This window comes from Cuculus canorus, chromosome 12, assembly GCF_017976375.1.
Source record: "Cuculus canorus isolate bCucCan1 chromosome 12, bCucCan1.pri, whole genome shotgun sequence".
Taxonomy (NCBI): domain Eukaryota; kingdom Metazoa; phylum Chordata; class Aves; order Cuculiformes; family Cuculidae; genus Cuculus; species Cuculus canorus.
Genome location: NC_071412.1, coordinates 15,464,846 through 15,482,736, shown reverse-complemented (window position 1 = coordinate 15,482,736; position 17,891 = coordinate 15,464,846). Strand labels below are relative to the sequence as shown.

Genomic DNA, 17,891 nt, shown 5'->3' with positions numbered 1-17,891 from the left:
ACACCTCCAGGGATGGAGAAGAAGTACTTGAAGAAAGTACACAAAAATAGAAATATCTGTTTTAACCCAACCAAGAGCCCAGAAATAGGTGCTGTAGACCCCACACATCATTGCACAACAGCACTGTTCCAAGGAGGTTATGCTCTCCGTTCCCAGCCCTATTTCTTCTCGGCTGTGGGTATTCTCCATGAAGCTGCAGCTTTCCCTACTGGGACACAGCAAAAACCAAGCACCAGTTGTGAGCTGAGCTAAACCCATTTTAAAACCCAAAGATCATGAAACCGTTTACTGGGGAAGGGGCAGAGTGAAATATAAATCATCTTTGTGTACGCGCATGATCCTACAGACAAAGCCCCCGTTATACTCAGAGTATTTCCACTATGCAAACGTACTGTAGATATGTGAATTAAAATAGAAGAGACCTTAGATTTGCTAATATGACAATAAATTGTGGCCAGGCTGCTACGAAGAGACCATCATATATTATATTCAGACATGGGACAGAGTGCGATACTGGATTATTTACTCCCGTTGGAGCTGGTGCACGTACCAGCACCAAATCTGTTTTATTTCAGTTCTTGTTTTAAATGCCTCATATAAGTTTATGAAAATAAGCCTGAGGAGTCAATCTCGCAAGAAAAGCCCTTCTGTTTGCTCTGCCCGCAGAGACTCCTCTCTTGGGCTTTCAAAGATGACCACAAACCCAGCATTTGTGCCCAGGGCTAGAATGTATGAAGGTAAGGCAGCCACGCAAGTGAGCCTGAAGACAAGGACCCAGTTCTATGAAAACCTAGAGTGGAGCCCAGGGCAGGCTCTTTTGAGTGAAATCCCTATTTAAAACTGCTTTCTGGAGTCAAATTATACATCTGTAAAACTTCACAGGTTGGTGCCTCAACTGCCTGTTGCCCCAAGAGCAAAATCAAATGTACAAACACATCAAATTCTCCTAGAATCAGCAAAACACCCAAGGATGAGAAGTAGACAAAACTCCAGCAGCAATGAGTGAAGCTCATGACTGCTTAAACGAAGAGGCTGTAATTAATATAGGAGAAGTACAATCCTGTAACACTGCTGGGTGATAATTTGGGCAAGAAACAACCTTGAAATGTGCCCCTGCCTTACCGAGTCACTTCTTCAAAGATAAAATCCCGACAAACGGAGACGTCTGCAGACATCGGAGGGTGAACCCCAGGTTTGGTGGGAGGGGGCACAGACGGAGTTCATCTGCAGGATGAGGGACAACAGGGGTTAAGACATCTCTGCTCTAGGAAGAAAGTCACCCTGTCTGGGTGCTCGGGTAGCCAGAAGATGGTCAAGCCATGATTTGAAGTTCTTTTTCATTGCTTCTTGCATTTGTTAGCAACTAAGTTTTGCTACGTTTTGATTTGTACAGCTCTCCTCCTCCAAAAGCAGTGAGGGCTTTGTGACCCAAAGGGTTAAGCACTGCAGCAGCCAGTGAAAGCAGAGGTGCCATTGCTGGCAGCGTGATCTAAACACCACTGATATTTGATATTTTTCTGAAAGCTTCAACACCTGGAGCCATGTCATGACCTTTGCAACTCCTGACTCACCATCTCTGTTCACAGAATGGGTTGGGTTGGAAGGGACCTCAAAACCCATCCAGTTCCAACCTCCCTGCCATGGGCAGGGACACTTCCCACTGGATCAGGTTGTTCCAAGCCCCATCCAACCTGGCCTGGAACACCTCCAGGGATGGAGCAGCCACCACTGCTCTGGGCAACCTGGACCAGAGCCTCCCCACCCTCACAGGAAAACATTTCTCATTAACACCTCATGTAAACCTCCCCTCTTTCAGCTTATAAACTCTTACTCCCTGTCCTATCACTACAAGACCAACCGGGTTCCCTGTCTTCACTGGAAGAATTTTGTGTTTCTCTCATGTTAAAAATACACACAACAGCCTCATGATTCAAGTGTCGTGCTCTATTTCTTTTCTTTGGTTTAAGTTAAACTTACTTTATCATTTTATAATTTCAGAATCTGCGCTCTAAATGGCTAATTTAAATACTCAAACTAAGCACAGTTAACACCAAATCATAACTGGCCAATCTGTATCAATGTAAAAAATCTTCAAAATACCATTTTTTTTAAAAAAAAATCAAGTTAATTTTGCATTTACCAACTCTCAGAATATTTGCATTAGGGCAAGAAATGCTGTATATATTAACAAATTATGAAATTATATCTACAAAAACTTCAATCTGCTCAGATCTCACACTTTTTCTACAAAGCAGAAAACTCAGAGGTGCTTAAATTACATTAGAAGTGACAAAAACCCCACTTCCTTTGAAGAACCATCTACTGTATCATTCTTAATACTCAAACTCACCTTAAATCAGACTTCTGATAGAGCTCCCATTCTTGTTTATTCAAAGACCCAGCGCCTTCAATCAGCTTTGGATTCCACCTTATGCGACTGTAACACAGAGGTGCAAACCCTTTTAAAGGTTTAAACTAGGACAGCCCTGGTAAAGCTTTTCATGTCAGATACAAAAGGGCTTTCAACTGAACCATTGAGGAGCATCTGGTTGGGACACTTCCACAATCACTTTGTTATTTTAGAAGTACTTTGAAAGCGCCTTATGGGTCCCATTTAAATACTCTGCAGAGCATGTAATGAAGTTCTTCATGGGAGTGGTGGCAGGACATCAGCTGAGCCATGAGCTCTGCATCCAAGGGGCGATGGAGAAACCATTCCGCACGAGCTCTCCTACAAGATGCCCCGAATGCAGGCAGGCACACGCAGATCGCAGTTCGTTTATGTTCATAATAGTGCTGTATTTGTAATGTAAGAGGGATGTTAAGGTTCATTTTAATCCGCACACAGCTGAACCGTGGATCATTGCTGTGCAAGGGAAAAGTCCTTACCATGGACTATCACACCAACGGTGTCGACAGCTGAAACCTCAGCCTTCTCTTCTCCAGGCTAAACGATTCCAATTCCCCAAGCCACTCCGTAACCCCCACGCTCCAGACCTTTCACCAGCTTCGTTGCCCTATAATGAGCCATTTCCCACTGAAATACATCCTCAGTCTCCAAGTTCAGAGCCAAAGCGCTGTACAGTTTCAAGAGCAGAAGAATCTGGTGTATCACATACACAGCAGCACCAAAACAGTGAGTAATTAATGACAAATAAATACATCCCTGTTCCAAAATCCCCTCATTAAAATAACCTTCGCTCATTTTGCATTCCTGAAACCATGCTGCCAGGCGAAAAGAAAGAAAAATGTTTAGAAACCCAGTCAGTTACACAGCACAAACACAAACGACGTGATCTCAATTTGATACACGGGCTCGAATCTGCTGCTGTCTGTGCTTTATAATCTTCCGCTTTGAATAGAAGTTGCCGTGTCATACGCACTTTGGGAAAGGGGAGCTGCCCGCCTCTATTGTGAAAGCACAGAGTGGTCTCGGTTTTACAGCAGGTTTCTTTTTTTCCAACGAGTCCTTTGAAACATGGATTCACTTCCAAAGCTGCAATGTGCTCCAGAGGATCAGAACCCGAAAGACAGAGAAATTAATTGTTTTTCCATGTAGCATCTTAATAAAGAAATTACATGGAAGCACCAATGTAGTCTGACCCCTTCCAACAATTGACCTTTCCTGTCCTCAGCACAGGAAGGACATGGATCTGTTGGAGTGAGTCCAGAGGAGCCCACAGAGATGATCCAAGAGCTGGAGCACCTGCTATGAGGACAGGATGAGAGTTGGGGTTGTTAAGCCTGGAGAAGAGAAGGCTCCGGGGAGACCTCAGAGCAGCTTCCAGTACTGAAAGGGGCTCCAGGAAAGCTGGGGAGGGGCTCTGGATCAGGGAGTGCAGGGATAGGATGAGGGGTGGTGGTTTTCAGCTGGAAGAGGGGAGATTGAGATGAGATCTTAGGAAGAAATGTTTTGCTGTGAGGGTGGGGAGGCCCTGGCCCAGGTTGTCCAGAGCAGTTGTGGCTGCCCCATCCCTGGAGGTGTTCAAGGCCAGGTTGGATGGGGCTTGGAGCAGCCTGGTCCAATGGGAGGTGTCCCTGCCCACGGCAGCAGATTGAAACCAATGGGCTTTATGGTCCCTTCCAGCCCAAATCATTTCATGACTCCATGATAACACAACGCATCTCCTTTCCCCGTGCCGCACTGCCTTCGTGATCGCCCAGGGACACATCTGAAAGTGTCCAAGTGTTCACAAAAGTTCAGAGGTTTGTTCTGGGGGGGACTGACTGCCACCTTACAGGATCAGTTCCTCCTAACAACCTTACAGCAAGTTAGAAATACAAGTCGCAATTTGCCTGTATGACGCTCTGCGAGTACAGAACATCTTACTGGTCCCTCCTGAGCAATACAAAAGAGCAGCTTTGGAAAGAATAACATGAAAGGTAATAGAAAAATGAGATGTGATCTTCTACTGCTCGGTAAAGGGGCTACGTGAGTTTCCACCTCAGCTATTAAACAACCTGCACAGCGGAACAGGACTCATGAAACACCAGCATGCGTTTGTACAGCTGCTCCTACGGTGTGATCATTACCATGGCTGTGTGACTGTTCGCATCATTTAAACGTTGTATGGCTCCCAAATTAAAAAGACACACAAAGGGAAAAATGTCAAAGGCAACACTGAACCTTGAAGCTTAATGCTAAGGCTGCGTTGCAGGAACCGCTCAACCTAAACCACTTCAAATTATTGCCTAATTCTACGCTTTCCCAAGACACAGAAAACATCCAGTAATAAAAAATTCACAGTTAAAGCATTCACGGTTAGTCAAGAGCCAAAATTAAGAATTTTTGAGAACAAAACTGACCATTATAAAATCAAAATTTTACAGACATTTATTTGCTGAAAAGGGTGGGTGATTTTTTTTGCTGAAAGAATGCAAATAAACTGTTTTTCTCTTGTCTTTCACCATATATGCAATGAATAAGATTCTACACCTTTTTCAGCTAAAGCTTTATCTACAGAACACCATCCACACAAGAAATCACATTCAGAGCAAGGCTGAAACCATGAAAGAAAATGCATTCGACCTCTGCTGACAGTCGAGTGGTTCACCAACAAGTGAGATTTTACAGACTTTCATGCAATGCTTACAATAGCATGAAGTTTTCTAATTTCATAAATCAGTTGAACAACCTACAAATTAATCTAAAACAGGGGAAAAATTTACAGCTAGACTCCTATTCCAGCTATGGGAGAATATGACACTCTAAGGGATCTCAAAGGGTTTACAGCAGAGAAAGTACTCCAATTAATCCATGTGCCTGTGGAATTACAACACCCCCCCCAACACACAGTGTAATCCAGAGGATGGAAAGACTCTCTGGCTACTCCACTGCCATTTGTCATCTCTGGAGGACAGATGGAAATTGAAAAGAGAGGAAGAAGACCAGAGCTGTCAAGAAACATATTGATTTGTACTCAGCCATCTTCTTTAAGGCTTCCTCCAAACCTCTCCAGAATAGCAATTTGGGCAGCAGTTGAAGACCCAGCAGCTGTGACTTGACATCGCATCCTCCTGCCCACAGGCTCACCTGAAAGGCTTTCCATTGGCTGAAATGGCAGCTACCATCACACAAAAGACGCTGTCAGACTAAACATTTGCCCAGGAACAAAAAGGTACAGCTGTCATGTGGACTGATGTCATAGAATGGCTTGGGTTGGAAGGGAGATTAGAGCCCAACCAGTATTAACAACCCCCCTGCCATGGGCAGGGACACCTCCCACTGGATCAGGTTGTTCCAAGCCCCATCCAACCTGGCCTTAAACACCTCCAGGGATGGGGCAGCCACCACTTCTCTGGGCAACCTGGGCCAGGGTCTCCCCACCCTCACAGAAAAGGTTTCTTCCTAAGATCTCATCTCAACCTCCCCTCTTTCAGCTGAAAACCATTCCTCCTCATTCTAACCCTGCCCGCCTTGATCAAGAGCCCCTCCCCAGCTTTCCTGGAGCCCCTTTCAGTACTGGAAGCTGCTCTAAGGTATCCGAGGAGCCTTCTCTTTGAATTCCAGAGCTTACCTCAGGTTGGTAACAGCAGTTGTATACACGTTCCCCTTCCTCGACCACCCTTGCTAGGGTAGCGCACCTGCAGCGGGCAGGATCCTGCTGCTGGGCTCCCCATCCATCTCGCTCCCCACCAGACACACGCTGAACTCCAAGGAACACATTGGACAGCATCATTCTTGATAAGGTATCAATTTAATGAAGAAGAGGAGTCTTGATGTAAGTTACCAATTCCATCAACATCAGACTAATGCCCCACCATCGAGCAAACACCTGCCGTTTGGGGCATAACCAAATACATCCTGTGAAACAAATGACAAGCTTTGAAGAAACAGGTAGAAAATGCAGTGAAGAAAATGACATCTTTAAGCACCATTAGTCACGGGAGATGACGACTGCGGGGAGAAGATGGGCCAGTCACTCATCACTTCGTGCTCTGCCTCGCTTGGTGGCAGGAAAGCTCAAGCATTCGCACCAAATTGCTGCTTTAAGTGCTGCAGGAGAGCTATTTCGGATTGCTGCTTCCCTAAATAGGTGAACAGTGTGTTCCTTTGGGCCCCTCCTAAGGTGATGGAGTAAGAACCCTTAACCTGTAACTCGCAGGACATAAAGATGTTTTTATAAGCACACAGATGCTACGTGGCTTCTAGGCACTTAAAACCCCCTTTTGAAAAGATGTAGTAGGACACACTGAAAAGAACATATCTGATGCCACCAGCTTCAGCAGTATAACGATAGTCCCTTTAATTTTTTTTTTTAAGGTATTCAGCATTTTAATTTGGGGAGGGATTGTACATGTAGCTAAGCAGGTCAGCATCCCCTGTATGGCTCATTCAAACGCTTCCTATCTGTTTTCACATGCTCGGCACCACAAATAGCACAAATCACAGCGGTTCCTGGGAAGTAAACAGGCATGTCAGGCCAGGACTGGCTACACCAGAAACTGGCGTAAATAAACCTTTTTTTGGGAAAACCTCAGAGCAGGGGAGTTTGGGGTAAGACAAGAGGAGCCCCCCTATCTCCTGGGCAGCTCAGTGCAGGGAAACACATGGGGGACCCATGGCCAGGCTGCCCCAGCCCCATCACTCAACAACTGTACTGGGTCCTGGATGGCTGCTGCGGGAAAGGAGTGGGGATCGGGGCACCCAGAGGTGCTGGAGGACCAGAGGAGGCAAAGCTGGAAAAATGAATGGAGTCTCTCTAAATTCTGGTGCTCTGGGGGGTTCGCTGCTATCACAATGACATAAAACCAAACAGAGTTTGAGGATTCGGGGTCTGAGTATGAAATCACTGCAGAGTTTGTGGCAGAGGGCAGAGACACAGATAACTGCTTCCATTGCACCCTCGGTGCTTGCTGCCACCAACGCTGTGCCCCTCACAGTGCTTGAGGTGCTTTTACCCGTGCTTACACTGGGATTTTGGTCAAGGGGCCAAAATAACCCTGCTACCTGTTAATGAAACACTTACCTGCTTTAAAGCTCTGCATCGGAACAGCCCCACAAGCAGCCCCAGCCCCTCCCAGCGCAGACACCCTGCATTTTAGGGTGTGTGAGGGGCAAGCAGCGAGACCCAACAGCAGCTTTGTGCTGTAGCCTCTGCCATGGATGAAATCCTCCAGGTCCTGGCTCTCCACAGAAACCAGCTGAATTGTGGAGTACAGGAGTGCAGAGGGAGGATGAAAGGAGAGAGGTTCATACACACCCACGCCGGACCCCATCTGCAAGGGGTGGAGAGTAATGTCAGCTGGTTAGACGGTGATTTACTTCTCTCTTGATTTTAAGTACGTTAAAAAAATCAAATTATATTGCCCATAGTTAGCTACTGCTTTTAAAGTGATTGTTAACATTTCCTTTAGGAAATAAGAGGGTAAATTAGAGGTGGCTCGACCTGTATCAAATTGAGAATGATTTAGTGCAGCAATAACCCAGCTTTCAGCCCTTACCAAGAGCCGCTCGCTAAGGCAGAGCCTGAAGAAATTTTGAACTAACAAGTGGCAGGAAGAAGAGTCTGGGATTGCTTGTTTCCACTGCTGCACACAAACTTCCCCCGGTTAAATAAGGTAACACGTTCGATATGGCTAAATAACAGTTACCTAAGATAACACATCAAAATATGAGGAATAAATTCCTTACCATTTAAACTCTTCAGAAGAACAAACTTCACGCCAAGTGCCCTGCAGCACTTTTCTCTGCAGACCATGGACAACATGTTATCACCTTTCGGAGAGGGACTGCACCAGCATGCTGCAGGAAAAAGGTCTCCAGTCTTCCCTCGACCTTTGCAAAGAAGCCACACCAGTGCATCCAAGGGAGCACCTCCATATGAGGCTGAGAGAGTTGGGGTTGTTCAGCCTGGAGAAGAAAAGGCTCCAGGGAGACCTCAGAGCAGTTTTCTGTGCTGAATGGGACCAGAGGAAAGCTGGGGAGGGGCTCTTGATTAGAGAGTGCAGGGATAGGATGAGGGGGAATGGTTTTCAGCTGAGAAAAGTGAGATTGAGATGAGATCTTGGGAAGAAATAGCTGGGGAAGGGCTATTCATAAAGGCTTGTGGTGATAGGATGAGGGGCAATGGGTATAAACTGGAGAGGGGCAGATTTAGACTGGACATTAGGAAGCATTTCTTCACCATGAGAGTGGTGAAGACACTGGCCCACATTGCCCAGGGAAGCTGTGGCTGCCCCATCCCTGGAGGTGTTCCAGGCCAGGTTGGATGGGCCTTGGGCAGCCTGAGCCAGTGGGAGGTGTCCCTGCCCATAGCAGGGGGGTTGGAACAGGATGGGTTTTGAGGTCACTTCCAGCCCAAACCATTCTAACTTCAATGGCATTTTTCATCACCTCTGGCACAGCACAAGAGACAGCACCAGGAAAGGACAGAAATACAAGAAAATCATCTATATCCCCTGATATGAAGTGGAAAAAAAAAAACCCACAACATCTTGAAAATGAGTTGCTTTCCATGGCAGATGTTAAATTTCTCTATTGCAATGGGGAAGAAGTCATTCAAAAGGTGCTAAATGTATGCTTTGTTAGTAGGTAGTCTCAGAAAACTTGGTCCAGTGGAATTAGCACATCCAGGGACAGCCGTTCTCTGGGCAGCGATGAGGTCCTTCAGCAGGAACACCACTCTTGCATTGCCTGAGGAATAACGAGCTGCAAGCATTTATATTTAAAGAACAGTGGGAATAAAATCTGGGAGACGTTAGCAGCAACTGATAGGAAAAAAAAGCACTACTGAGATGTAATGTGCACTGGGAGCCGGCTGTGCAGGCGCAGTGACGGAATGCTCAGCTTCTCCCACCACGGAGCTATTTCTGGGCTTGGAAACAAATCCTCTAGAGGGAGTCAGAAAATTGTTTAAAGGGGTTTTTTTTCCCTTTCAGTCTGATAGTATCAAAAGACCAAGGGACCATGAGCCATTCCACAAAGAAAAATAGTAATTAAAGAGCTTGGCATCATTAAATGAGGAATATTGTGAGCAGGGCAGAGGCAAAGGCTTACGGAGCAAACAGCAACGTTTACACATGGCAAGGTGGGCACCGGTGCAGGGAAGTGCAGAGCAAAGAGGAATCTGCCTCTCCAGGGAACAGAAAAGAAAGACATTTTCACCTGTCAAAGAAATTTTTGGACGTGAAATCTATGTGAGCTTTAGGGACGAAAGGCTTGCGGTTCCAGTGCCAAGGTGAGAGCAGCCGGAGCAAAGCCAGGCAGTGGGAGGTGGAGGGTCAGCACACCAAGGTCAGGGCTGTCAGCAGAGGAGCGGGAAGATGCTATTCCAGAGGTGGCTGCATCAGCACTTCCACCTTCCTGAGGCAGCCACCAGATACAGAAGCACAGTGAATATTTAATTAGCTAGCAGTGTCGCCAAGATCACAGCACCATTTGTTTATAGAGGTATTTTTAATTGGAAAGTTATTTAAGCCCAATAAAAACTACAGCCACTGTAAATCACAGAGGGGAACACAACCTCATTTTTTTCCCCTAAAAAAAAGCTATGAACAATTTCATTATATCCAGAATTTATTACTCAGAGTTTGACAGGACACTTGTAACCTACTACAAAATTTACAGTTGTGATTTCAATAACGCTCTGTAGTTGTTTATATACGTATATATCCCCCATGAAGAGAGGTTGAGAGAGTTGGGGTTGTTCAGCCTGGAGAACAGAAGGCTCTGGGGAGACCTCAGAGCAGCTTCCAGTACTGAAAGGGGCTCCAGGAAAGCTGGGGAGGGGCTCTGGATGAGGGAGGGCAGGGATAGGACAAGAGAGAACGTTTTTAAGCTGAGAAAGGGGAGATTGAGATGGGATCTTAGGAAAAAGTGTTTTCCTGTGAGGGTGGGGAGGCCCTGGCCCAGGCTGCCCAGAGCAGTGGTGGCTGCCCCATCCCTGGAGGTGTTCAAGGCCAGGTTGGATGGGGCTTGGAGCAACCTCATCCAGTGGGAGGTGTCCCTGTCCATGGCAGGGGAGTGGAATTGGATGGGCTTTGAGAGCCCTTTCAACCCAAACCATTCCATGATTCTGTAGTCCCACAGAAATCAATGGAAAGGCATGTGGGGAAATGGGAATTCTGCTCCAGGAAAACACTACATTTTGTTGGGTTTTTTCCTAAAAGAAAAATCTGATTCAGGATAAAAACTTAGCATTGCAAAATGAACAAAATGAAAAACACATGGGAAAAGGAAAGTTTTTCTTTTAGCGCTTCAAAATAAATTTACAAGACTATTTCCTTGCCTTTGATGTCTGCATTTCGAAACAGCGGAGAAAACAGCCCGACTGGGCTAGCAGGGTGCAGCGCCCGGGGCTGCACTGCTGCAGGGTGGTCCTGGGCTGGGAGCGGGGCGAGGGGAGAGCGATGGTGCTGGCAGCCACCCCCGACCCCACGAGCACCCAGGCAGCGACTCCTGCACCCGCTGGGAAGGGAATGCTTCAGAGAAGCTGTGACCAAAGAGCAATTCCCTGGAGTCAGCAGAGGTGTTCAAAACACAGCACCTGGCTGGAACTGCTGAAACAAGAACCACCTCAAAACATCAAAACCAACAACAGCCAAAGTCTGAAAATTAAACAAGACCCTTGACACTATCAAATAGAAAACGAGGTGGGAAAGGCAAACCAAAAACATGCCTTCAGTTTTTGAAGATTTTATGTTTTTCTTATCCTTGGCTGTATCCGAAGAAGTGCAACCAGCAGGGCAAGGGAGGGGACTCTATACCTCTCCTCTGCTCTGGCATTCCTACCTGTTGAAAGCTTGGCTACCAGAAGTGATGAGCCAGGCAAAGGAATTGCCAGTAGGAATTAACAGCTCAGGACGCATTCTTGCTGCCAGGGCAGGCAGCAGGGAGCTCCCCAAGGAACTGTCGTGCTCAGCCCTGTGCGCTCACCCACCATAGATGCCCTTCCCTGGCCATCACCAAGCAAGACAGCCCAAACAACACTCACTCTGTGTGTTAATGGCCTCAAATTGTACCAGGGGAACTTTAGATTGTCTATGTGGAAAAATTCCTTTGCTGAAAGAGTGATGAAGCACTGGCAGAGGCTGCCCAGGGCAGTGGGGGAGTCTCCATCCCTGGAAGTGTTGAAAAAGCATGTAGCTACAGCACCAGGGGACATGGTTTGGTAGGCATGGTGGGGCGGGGCTGATGGTTGGACTGGATGAGCTTAGAGGTCATTTCCAACCTTAATGATTCTGATTATCCTGACTTTTTACTTTTTTGACTATGGTACACTCAAAACACTTGGCATCTCTAGATTGCTGCCAAGCAGGCTTCTGCCTTGACATCTACAGTTCTTTGTTCCCTCAAACGAAGAAAAAAAAACAACCCAAACCAAAACCCAAACCAAAGAAAATCTACACCCACTTCTTACTAAAGCACCTTATTCCAACTCCTCAGTTTCCTCTTGTTTAAGAATGTTATGATGCATCCCACAAACCCATCCCACCTTTGTGACAAGAATTAGCACAAGTACGGGTTTGTCTCTGCACAGATTTGGTACGAACACAACTACATTTGTTTGGAAACAAGCACAGCTAATTCATAAAACCTGCTAGTATCAGCGTAATTATATCAGTATAAACTTACCGATCTAGTTCATGAAATCACTTAACTATGCTTAAAAGCATGCGTAACTGTGCTTAAACCAGCCCTAAATTTGACAAACATATGCCTGACATTTTTAAAGTGCTAGTAAAGAGTATGTTCAAATGAGCCCCTGAGAGATCACAGATCTAAATTAGGAATCGGAGATAACAGGAACACGGAGATGGCATTAAGTTCCAGAAAATACGTTCAGGCCTTAAGCTGAACAATTTGCCTATACTGGAAATTTCCTGCAGCTCTGCTTGCTGTTTGGTTTTACAAAGTGTTCTGTGCTGATCAACAGAAGAATTTGCTCAGAAACCTCTTCTGCCCCTCTGTTTTGCTCTGGTGAGACCTCACCTGGAGCCCTGTGTCCAGTTCTGGAGTCCTCAGGATAGGAAGGACGTGGATCTGTTGGAGAGAGTCCACAGGAGGGCACAGCTCAGCAAGGTGTGGTATCCAAATCCGACTGCACAACCTGCTGCAGATGACCCTGCTGCAGGAGTGAGGTTGGACCAGTTAATCTCAAGAGGTCCCATTCAACTTAAACAATTCTGTGAGTTTTGTGCAATCCAGAAATTCCACTAAGAACAAAAAAATAATGACAAAATCTCAAACCATTACCACGTTCCTGTGCATTACTCAGACAAAAATAACCCAAGAGGCAACAAACACCTTCCGGTCAGCAGCGCTGGCTCCATTAGAGAAGCCCTAGGGATTCATCTGCTAATACCGAATCGGCTAGCTATGGACTTGCAGCCAGAGAGGAGGCAGCAGGGAATGCAACGTAAATGTTGTGAAGCCACAAAATAAGATCTACAACAGAGAAAAGTCATTCTTCAGCTTGGAGAAGAGAAGACCTTATTGCAGCCTTCAATACTTAAAGGGGGCCAATAAGAGAGATGGGGAAAAAACTTTTTAGTAGGGCCTGTAGCAGTGGGATGAGGGGTAATGGTTTTAAACTAAAGGAGAAATTTAGAACAGAAATTGGGAAGAAATGTTTTCCTGCGAGCGTGGTGAAGCACTGGCACAGGTTCCTGAGAGAGATGGTAGATGCTCCATCTCCTGAAACATTAAAGGGCAGGCTGGATGGGGCTTTGAGCCCCCTGGTCCAGAGGAAGGTGTCCCTGCCCATGGCGGAGGGGTTGGACCAGATGACCATCATGGTCCCTTCCAACCCAAACCATTCTATGACACACATCTCTGTTCCTCTCAGCTTGGGCCAGTCTCTCCTTTGGGATGGGGGGTTGGATAATATCAAGGGAACATATGGTATAAACCAAGCAGCATCACAGGCATTGCTCAGTTTGAGCTGAAGTCCCACATTTCCATTACCTCTGCTACAACTCATACCACACCCAGCACAGTAGCTGCCAGAACACGTGGCACAGCTCCACCAGAGGGAACCATGAGATGGCTCTCCAGAGCGATGACTACCCATTTCAGAATGTCACCAGGCTGTTTGGCTACCCCAGCACTTAAACCAGCTTAACCACTGTGTGCGGATGAACTGCGGGCATCCTGCTCTCCCAGCAGCGGCTGAAATACAAGCACCGAGAGATGGGTTTCAAATGTTGACACACTCCAGGAACTCCTGAACAGAGTTTTTTTACACATGGTACCTTGAGGAACAAGGATCTAAAGTCTTCGGACAACACAAGCAGCCCATAGAACAGACACACAACTAAAGGGGAAGTCAGTCTGCTCAAAGAAAATACTCCAAATTGATTCATTTAGGGGAAAGATTTAAAAAGTGGGGGGTTATTTTTTCCTTTGCAGGTTGTAAAGAATTTTCTTTACATACCCTAAAAACAAAAGGAGGGGAGTAACTGGTTACACTTTGTTTAAAAGGGAAAAAATGGTTCTGCCTGCTAAGATCTTATGCTGGTTGCTGAAGTTCTCTCTCCCGTGGGGGTATGTGTAGTCAGAATCTGAGACAGGTGGTAGCAGAATTTGCTCTGCAGAGGAAATTGCTTTACTACAGGTGGCTTAAAATTATCTGGTTCCTTTATATGTTCATTAACTCAAATATCTGGGGAGAAGAAATGATGGCTGAGACTTCAAATCCTTGCCCTTTCAAGCAAGGGTTTCCAAAGCTGACAGCCCACCCATCGCTGGGTTATCCAGTCTCCCAATAGAAAAATATGTAAGCCATATTTCTGAAAAGATTGAGAGGATTTCTTCTTTATCTGTTTTTTAGGCATCATGGAAAAGAGTATTAAAAACTGACATCACAACCCACTTCTCCTCATTTTTCTCCATGCTACAAGCAGGAACAGCAGCTTTTTGAGAGGTACCCATGGAATTAATAGATCACAAAGAAATAAGAGAACTGGAAATAACAGAAATAATGAAGAAAAATAATTTAGAAGTCACAAAACAAAACTCAGAAGTCTTCTACTTACCTGCTTTCCCAGCCATGAGCTGTCGTCATTCCCCACCCCCCAGTTGTAAGGTCTGCATCTTAACCAGCTAGAAGCTATTAAACAGAGAATTAGCTTTGGACCCAGGTGTATATTAGAACATCTGAAGGGAAATTAGGCAAATAATCACTTTTTATTCAGAAGCCTAACTCAATTTTAATATTAGAAAACTACCACTTACTTCCAGTCCCACCAGTTTTCCCAGAATCTCCACCCCATTAAACTTGCTTGGCAAGGTACTGACTGACAACGTGTTTCCCCAATGAGATGCAAGTTAAGGATCACTTGATCATCAGCACGTTCTAGGCTCCCAAGAGCATTCCACTGCCTGCCAGGGAGCCTGAGAGCTGATTAATGCTTCCTTAGGTGTTACATACGCCTGCTCTATACTGGTAACTGCTTTTGGGGACATGAGGCTGCAAAGTCACAGCTGGAGAACTCAGTGTTCCACATAGATTGCTCAATTGCTCTCATCCTCCTTTTTGCTCCTATTTGAGTGCTCTGCCTAGCCATAGAATCGCAGAACAGTTTGGGTTGGAAGGGGACTTAAAATCCACTCGGTTCCATCCCCTCTGCCATGGGCAGGGACACTTCCCACTGGATCAGGTCGCTCCAAGCCCCATCCAACCTGGTCTTGAACATCTCCAGGGATGGGGCAGCCACCACTACTCTGGGCAACCTGGGGCAGGGCCTCCCCACTCTCACAGGAAAACATTTCTTCCTAAAATCTCATCTCAATCTCCCCTCTTTCAGCTGAAAACAACTCCCCCTCATCCTATCCTGCACTCACAGATCAAGAGCCCCTCCTCAGTTTTCCTGTTGGTCCCTTAGTCACTCCCATCATTCTCAAGTCTTTTGCATCGAGTATCTGCCAAAAATCAGCATCACTGGAATAGTAAACTTTGCATAAGGTGATTCTAAATAATATTACATTGTGTTTTTCCATTGATAACATCGCAAAATTGGCAAGCCAATTATTTCTGCTGAAAAAAAACCCCACATCTGCAAATCATGGGGCATTGCTAAAAAGAAGTTTCAATACAAAAGCCTTAGGAATGTGCCTATATAAAATAACATTAAAGACAGCCTGAAACACCTTTCTTCTATGCAAATCGCAGAGAATATGAATCCCTCCTTGTCCAAACTTGTGTACAGTAAGGGTTTTACCTTCTTAATTAATTCCACTTCTTAAAATCGAGTAGAGCCAGCAGAAGTAATGCTGTGTTCTATGCACATAGCCCTCAGGCAAAAGACCGACTAAGGTCTGCTTTGGGATATATGTTTACTAAATGCATGAAAGATGAACAAACTCCATTTCTAGAACTCCAGAGATGCAGAATTCCAAAACCAGAAACATAAGATAAGACCCTGGAACTGCAGTGGATATGGCCAGAAAATGTTAACACTAACAAAGTGCTGCTGTAACGCAGTTTCTGTTGGGCAACAAGTCAAAAGCACTTTAACAGGGATGACATTCACCAGACAGTCACAGCCATCCACACAAGGAGAAGACTGTTTTTTTGGGTTTGGAACATCTGACCCTGTCTATTAGGCAATGGTTTCATTACAATCCTAAGTTACAGCCACACTGACAGCCAAGTTACAGATACTTACCTTGTCTGTGAAAAACAGAAGTTGGTGAGCCACTGTCTTCTCTTCATTTTAGAACACAAAAAGTCACTTTTGGTACTCAAAATAATACACTGGGACCTCTCCATCTTCCCAACAGAACACAACGCCAAAGGTGACTTGTCAATATCTTTGTGCTATCTTTCCTGATGTTAGACCTTACCTTTAGTAACCAATATGCTGAGAAGTATCTTCAAATATACACCACCACGTGTATCTGAGTGTTTTAAAAGCCCACAACAATTAAAACACTCAAGTCATTTCACTTCTTGTTTGTGTGATCGCTTGTATGAACCCAAGCGCAGATCAGATGCATGTCCAGTAAAACAGATATAGCTCATCAACCCCTACAAAAGCTCAGTGTGCATGGATGGCCACTGCAAACCAGCAGAGACCTCTGGCATGGAGCTCCATATACTTGCCCGTGCTCCTTCAGCCCATCTGTGTATTTGGGATCTCATCCTCTAAGTCTACCTGTTTTCTCAGATTAACACTCACCCTTCTTTATAAGCACACTCTCATCCATGTTTGCTGGCATTCCTGTTTTCTGATGCCTGTAACGGGACATCATATCACTATCAATGGCACTTTTTTATGTTTTCACACAAATTAGGGTTTTGAATGCCTGCCTGACCTCTGCAACTGCCTTAGGAAAAAAAAAATGGGGTGTACAGAAACACTATGTGAAAATGCATGGCTCCCTGTCTTGCCCACGCAGCAGTGATTTCTAGAATCCTCAACTTAAAACATTCATAAACCACAAAGATCCATTTCCTATGGCTTTCCACTCATAAGGCTGAGATAGGAAAGCAAATATTTCAGGAACAGTGACATAAAAGAGCGTATTTTTAAGATTACTGTAAAAACAGTAGAAGCAGCTGTAAGAAAATAAATAAGGTGCTATCATTTTGTGCGTTGAGGAAAGCTATTCATGAAGTATGGAGGAACGAAGAATGCATTTAATCCCTCCCCTCATGGGGTTTTTAAATATATACAACATAGCACAAACTCTAGGAACTTTCACAAAGAATAACACAGCACATAAGCAGCAATAACATCCAGAACCTCCAAGTATTTCCCTCACTCATGGAATCATAGAATGGTTTAGGTTGGAAGGGACCTCAAATCCAGTTTCAAACCCCTGCCATGGGCAGGGACACCTCCCACTAGATCAAGTTGCTCAAAGTCCCATCCAACCTGACCTTGAACACCTCCAAGGATGGGGCAGCCACAACTGCTCCGGACAACCTGGGCCAGGGCCTCCCCACCCTCAGCATCAAGAATTTCTTCCCAATGCCTAATCCAAATCTCAACCCTTCCAATTTAAAGCCATTCCTTCTCGTTCTATCACTCTATGTCCTTGTAGAAAGCCCCTCCCCAGCTTTTCTGGAGCCCCTTTCAGCACTGGAAGCTGCTCTAAGGTCTCCTTGGAGCCTCCTCTCCTCCAGGCTGAACAACCTCAACTCTCTCAGCCTGTCCTCCTGTGGGACGTGATTTGATTAAATCACTATTTTTGCAGTAGCACTTTTGTCAAGGAAAAGTACTTCCCTTTACCCAAATGAAAATTTAGCTTAAACAGAAACGGGAATACTTGATCGATATGAAGAAAAATAAACATATGGCCTAGCCAGCCTGTTTCTTTTCAGTGAAGTGTTTTTTACGCTTAGCAGACAACAAATATGATGACCATCTACAGAAAGCCAGAACGATCAGATGTTCAGCAAACAACCTGCAAGGCATGGCTGAAGAAACAGGGCAGGCTGGCC

At 45.4% G+C, this 17,891-nt stretch overlaps 1 protein-coding gene across 1 annotated transcript in view; it reads right to left on the bottom strand.

Annotated features, from left to right (window-relative positions):
* The window catches only part of NOX5 (NADPH oxidase 5), a 40,467-nt gene that overhangs the window by 12,878 nt on the left and 9,698 nt on the right, over positions 1-17,891 (bottom strand). Inside the window, exons 4-6 of the mRNA XM_054077105.1 lie at positions 6,018-16,679; positions 2,351-2,437; positions 1,123-1,224 (exon numbers count right to left, since the gene is read on the bottom strand). The gene's annotated coding sequence lies outside the window, so the exon portion shown is untranslated. The remainder of the gene's footprint in view (positions 1-1,122; positions 1,225-2,350; positions 2,438-6,017; positions 16,680-17,891) is intronic.